Source organism: Pyrus communis, chromosome 10 (genome assembly GCF_041283825.1).
Source record: "Pyrus communis isolate YQ-2024b chromosome 10, ASM4128382v1, whole genome shotgun sequence".
In the NCBI taxonomy this organism is placed as follows: domain Eukaryota; kingdom Viridiplantae; phylum Streptophyta; class Magnoliopsida; order Rosales; family Rosaceae; genus Pyrus; species Pyrus communis.
The window spans coordinates 18,575,846-18,582,219 of record NC_142574.1 but is presented as its reverse complement, the minus strand read 5'-3'; the positions used below and the strand labels follow the sequence as shown (position 1 = coordinate 18,582,219).

The following is a 6,374-nucleotide window of genomic DNA, read 5'->3' as shown; positions in this document are numbered from 1 at the left end:
CAGAAGCTTAAGTTGTTAAAACTTATTCTAAAACTTTGGAATGCTAATGTCTTTCGAAATGTCACTGAGGGTTTTACTGATGAACTTTATAGGCCTGAATTACAAGCTCATTTTAATTTATCTCATGCACTAGTTCAAAGAAAAACTACAGGTGGATAAAACTCGGTCAGATTGATTTAAGTTGAAGCTTGCAAGCTTATCAGATAAAATGTGGTAAGCTCGTCTTTCAAGTTGGAAAGGTAAACTTCTCTTAATGGATAGACAACTCCAATTGGTGCCATGTGTTTATCAAAGCTTGTTTCTCCATAGCTTCTCAGTTTATCAATGGCCTATTTGCCTTTTAAATCATCTTTCTGCTTGTGCACGGAATTTTATTTGATTAGAGGACTTGGCTTCACGAAAGCTAGTAACTATTGATTGGAGTATGGTGTGTGGTCCTAAGCATGAAGGTGGCCTTGGTCTTCGTGATTTGACTACTTTGAATTTGACGCCTTTGATTAGTTTTGGCTAGAATGTTTTACAATCCTCTTCTCTGTGGGGTTCATTCGTTCGTCAACGTTTTTCTCTTGTACCTTATAAAAAACAAGATACCTTTTTATGGTCTTCTATGTGGCACAAGTTGAAGAGTGCTTTGCCTATTTTGAATAATAATAGTCATTGGGTTATTGGTGATGAGAAGTCAGTTTTCTTTTGGTTTGACAAATGGTTAATAGCCCAATTATTTGTTGTTCATTATCTTCAATCATTGCACCTACAGTTCTTCCTAGGGTTTCAAATGTTATTGAAGCTCAAAGTTGGTCTTTGCCAAATTATTGTGTAGATTTATTCAGTAGTGCAGTAGATTCTACGTTTACCTTTGCCATTAAATGAAAATGATGACAAATTGATCTAAGAGCCTACATCTACTGAGAAATTTTCCTTTTCTTCTAGTTATCATCTTATTCGATGAAAACATAGTGATTTTGCTTAGGCAAAGGTTATTTGGCGACATTTTATCCCACCTCAATGGTCTATTTTGGCATGACAACTTTTTCATGATAAACTTCCTACCGAATGTGCACTACAACGACGTGGTATTTCTTTAGCGTCCATTTGTTGTTTTTGTCATAATTCTGAGGAATCTACTATTCATCTTTTCTTCGGTTGTCGGATACCTTAGCATGCCAACTTGGTACCTCTTTGTCTTTTTTCATATTCTCTGGTTTCTTTTTGGGATGCCTACATACATAAGCCTTTTTTCCAATAATGGATTTTGCAGGTCTTTATACTATTTTGGATATTTGGAAAGCTCGAAATAAGTTTATTTTTTGCTTGTCCATCAATTATGGGATCCTTCATGGTGGGAAATTTATTCCTAGTTATTCCCAAGGTTTTGACACTCATATCATTTCTTCTTTGGGGATCCAACCTATCTCTTGCAAGGCGCCAACTATTCTTCATGTGCTTTGGTCTTTTCCTTGATTTCCTTGGATTAAACATAGTACAGATGGTTGTAGAGTTTACATATCAGCGGGGTTGGCATTGCCTTTAGTTGAAAAGTGACTCTTCTAGTGTCATTCTGCTCTCCAATCGACTGATTTTGATCCTCCTTGGCCTCTTTGTACGCAATGGTCTATTTGTTTAGACCGCATTTGGAAGATGACTTTCTATGCCTCTCACATATATCACAAAGGAAATGTTGTTGCTGACAATTTTGCTAACATGGGTTTGTCTTCACCAACTTTAATATGGCATGATTCTTCTCCGTTTACGGCTCGTGCTGCTTTGTTTTTAGACTATGCTGGCTTTCCTGGCTACTGCTTCACAAATTAATTTGCATATCGACATACATGTTTGACTCACTTTCTTGGTTTTTTTTTTTTCTTAACCTTGTGATGTTGCTTAATTTGTTTTGTAGGTTTAGTCTTTTAGGTTTGGTTTTAGAGGGGATAGGTTTCATGTCCCCCCTTTTTTCCTTGTATTTTAATTATTTGTGTTTCTAGAAGGGTAAGGTTTATGTCCCCCCCCCCCCTCGGTTTTCTTTTTGATGTAGTTTTATCCATTTTTCTTATATTATGAGGGGATAGGTTTATGTCCCCCTACTAGGTGTAACTTCTTTTTCAATATCAATAAAATTCCCCTCATACTGTCGAGGTTTTATAAAAAAAAACAACAAAAAACAACAAAAAAATTAGATAAAATGTGGTTATTGATATCTATGTTACATTACATATGCATAAGCATCACAAAGCAAGAAAAATAGTGTTGTGTTCAAGTTTTCAGTAGTGTTGAGTTGAGTATTTATTCAATCTTGAAACATGTATTTGTTAGGCGTAGGGGAAAGGACTTGAGTATACAATTGGACGTTGGGGAAAGTACCTATATATAAAGTGGAAATTATGAATTAAAGTATGAAAATTAGGCTTAAGGGATGAACGGGAGTTGACTTACATTCTAAGGTATTCAGAGCCAAGTGGTTTAAGCATGGTATGAGATGTGCAGGCTTGGGAGTCTCAGGTATGTGTTAGCGAGATTAAAGGGGAGTGAGTACATTCATCCATCTCATTTGCATATATTAATTTTATGCATTTGCAAGAATTACTCATTTCAATTATTATTTTGTTAGTACTTTCACTTGTGAAGTAATTTGTGCCCTAATGTAATTCCGTTGTGTATTCGATAATTTTTATATGGTGAATTCAAGCATTTATTATGTAAAAGTTATTAACTAGTGTTGTCTGGTGTACTTTGTTTTAGTTACAATAATATTAATTTTCATTTTTTCCAACCATGTCTTGGTTATAGAATTTATTTATATAGCTTAGATATGGCTCACACCCTAATTCGTAAATAGTCCTTATTCATGGGCTGGGGTGTGATATAGATTTTCCAATTGTTGATGTGCAAGACTTTTCGAGCTAAATTCTTTACTATATTGTAGATGGTTGTTGGACTCCCCACCTATTCTACATTCATGGCTAGCCCCCATTTGGAATGATATTTCTTCTACTGGACTTCCTTCAGTGTCTAGGATTGATGACCAATTAACTGGTTTGGATGTCTGCTTCTAATTGTGATATTTCTTTATCTTTGACTTATGATATTAAGTGTAGTAAACAACCAGCAGTTCAATGGGATTGATGGGTTTGGCACTCTTGATTTCGTCCTTGTAATTATGTTATACTGTGGAAGTATTTAATGGTAAGATCTTAACTGATAATCTCAAGTGGTGAATAGGTTTTTCTGTAATGTCTATGTACTCTCTTTGTTGTGAACGTATGAAAACTGGTTTGCATATTTTCTTTGTGTACTCTTTTGCATGTCAAATTTGATCTACTGTTTTGGACTTAATTAGAGTTCAATATATTTTTCAAGATATTTTTAGCTTTTTCTCCTTTACAAAAAAGTTGGTGCCGAAGTAAAGCTACTTTGTTGGACTGTGGTTGGATTTGGTTTTTATTCTATTAAGCATGCTTGCGACACTCTTCGTTTTCAAAAGGAGGTCGCTTCCATCAATTTTGTTGTACGATCTATTAAATTCCAACTCCTTGAAAATGATTCTCTTTAATCTGGCTTTATGAAGAATTTTGTGGACGATCAATTTTGTTGTTCATAGACATTCTGCTAAGGCTTCAAAATTATTGAGGCATTGTGCCGCCTTCCCTCTCATTCTTGGATCAAAGTAAATATTAACGGTGATGCAAGAGGTTCCCCTAATTGGCTGCATTTGGTGGTATCTTTCGGGATTTTATGAGCCATTCTCTGGGTTATTTTTCAGGTTCAATATGTTTGTCCTCTTCTTTGGATGCCGAATTACACGATGTTATTCATGTTGTATCTTTAGCTTGGGATATAGATATGCATTCATTATGGATTGAAAGTGATTCCTCACTAGTTGTGTTCACCTTCTTTGACACCAGTCTCATGGAGGATTTTGGTTAGTTGCATTACTATCAAGTTTCATTATCCTCCATGCATGTACAGATTTCTCATATTTTAAAATAGTTTTCTAGACTTTTTACGTAAATTTTAACTTGAAAAAAATAGTGCGATTGTAGATGTTCTTATGGGCGAAATGCAACTATGTGCTCATGGTCAGCCTGTTTATATTTGTCTAAAGAAAAATGTTGGCATGTTTGAATTTTTTCTTTTTTTTAATTACTCTTCTTAGCATGTCAACGTGATGGTGAAAAACTCATGTATGATTCACCACAAGCACAGTCAAACCTAAAGGACTATAACCACAGATTATAGTTACTCCTTGTAAACTTAGGAAACATTCACAGATGGTTTCATCTCTGCCTTGTTCATGGAAACATAGTTCAACAATGGCAGTTAACTCAAAGGTTTAAACTTACTTTATTGTGAAAGTTCAAACATGTCATCCCATTATTGCTATTGCATGAAACAGAAGAGAAAAATAATAGGTGTTTGCTTTTTCTTGTGTGAGGAAAAGGTGTCAACCTAAATATAAATATTATGGAGCATCATCCGAAAGCTTAAATGATAAGTGATTTTATATGAGCTGAGAAACCAGTGATGGGGAAACACTGCATGGACATCGCCTAACTAATCCGGCACTTACCAGTTTTCTACATCGCAGTCACAATTTAATACAGATTGCAGATCTTGTCTGCTCCGTGCGCAACAATCATGTCAGGGACGTGCAAAATAAGATGAACTAACTAATCACATAGATCATCATAAATGATTTTTTATTTAAATGATCAAGCATATAGGAAGGATGGCTGGAACTTTCTATGTGTTAGATATCAATGAATGAATGGTTAATTAAATTATAATATTGCTACTCTAAGATAATACATGCTAAATATATCACTTCTTGAGTTGGAATGCTGGAGTAGGAAGAGACATGGCATAGACATTCCTAGGGAAACATATAGATCCAATCGAAATCATGTTATCCTTTTGGCTAGTGATTGTAGTGGATGAGATTCCATGTCCCCTTCCTCAACCGACACTATATTAAGCATACGCATATGCAAAAAACTCATCAATCACAATAATACATAACTACAAAATCTTCTCTCCTATTTTCTCTCAATTTCTCAAATCACAAAGAAGAAATGGCTTTCCACACTCGCTCTAACAGCTTCCCCTCAAGGCCACACCTGATCGCTCAAGAAGTTGATGTACTTTTGTGCAGATTGAGGTCTTCCGAGGCCACCTCCACATCTTCATCATCAATTAGCCGCAAGCTAAATGGTTTACAAGATTGTGTTGATTGGTTGCTTCAGTTGCCCTCACTCAGCAAGCCTTGGCCCAAGAGCAGAACGAGAAATGGACTAACGAGCTATTAGATGGCTCTATCAGACTGTTGGATGCTTGTGCCACTGCCAAGGATGTCGTCTTGCAAACCAAGGAATGCATATTGGATCTTCAATCAATCTTACGAAGAACATGAGGGGGTGAATCAGGAGCGCTCACAAGTGAGGCTAACAAATCTCTAAGCTCCAGGAAGATTGTGAAAGAGGCAATACAAAAGGCTTTGAAGAATCTGAAGGGCATCGAAAACCGATCCACCTACTCTGCCCTCAACAAGGACCAAGAGGCTATTGTCATTGTTAGCAAGTTGAGAGATGTTGAAGCAGTCACCGCCATTGTGCTTGAATCAGTACTGTCCTTCATCTCCGGGCCAAAGTCAAGGCCAAGCAGCTGGTCATTGGTCTCCAAGATGATGCACCAAAAAAAAGTAGCTAGTGACGAAGAAACATAAATAAATGAATTTGCTGAAGCAGATGCTGCATTCAAGACAAGCAAAATCTAATCCCCAAAACCAGCTTGACAATCTGGAGTCGTGCATTCAAGATCACGAAGAACGACTTGAAAGCCTGTACAGGCAGTTGATCAAAACAAAAGTCTCATTTCTCAACATCCTAAACTACTAGATTTAGATTTTAAATTTCGCACATGAACAATATACATGTATACATCATCTAATATCAAATTGATACATTCTATTGAGTAAATTTTACCCTCTCCTATTTTAAGTATTCATTGCAGAACAGTGATATGTTATGAGAATTTTGTGGAATTATCAGGATTGCACTAATTATATACCCATTTGAATTTTTCAAGTTAATAATAAGCAATAATTTTCTATGTTACAAAAATAATATTAGGGCACACTCTTCTGCACATTGTGCTTTTCTAGTTAACATTCTAGGTCACACTAAACCCACTTCCCATGCTCAAGCTATCCACGATCCAATTTGGCAGTGAGCTATGCAAACAGAATTAGAGGCTCTACAACATAGTGAGTCTATAAAATCAAAATACAAATCTGACAACACCATTGCCCGCTACAAAGCCCGTCTTTTTGCCAAGGGTTACACTCAAGTTGAGGGCTTTGATTACCATAAATGTTTTCCGCC

The 6,374-nt window shown here is 36.1% G+C and overlaps 1 pseudogene; it reads left to right on the top strand.

Annotated features, from left to right (window-relative positions):
• The first annotated feature begins 5,066 nt into the window (after nucleotides 1-5,066).
• LOC137728272 (uncharacterized) lies at nucleotides 5,067-5,902 on the top strand (annotated as a pseudogene).
• Nucleotides 5,903-6,374: the final 472 nt, after the last annotated feature.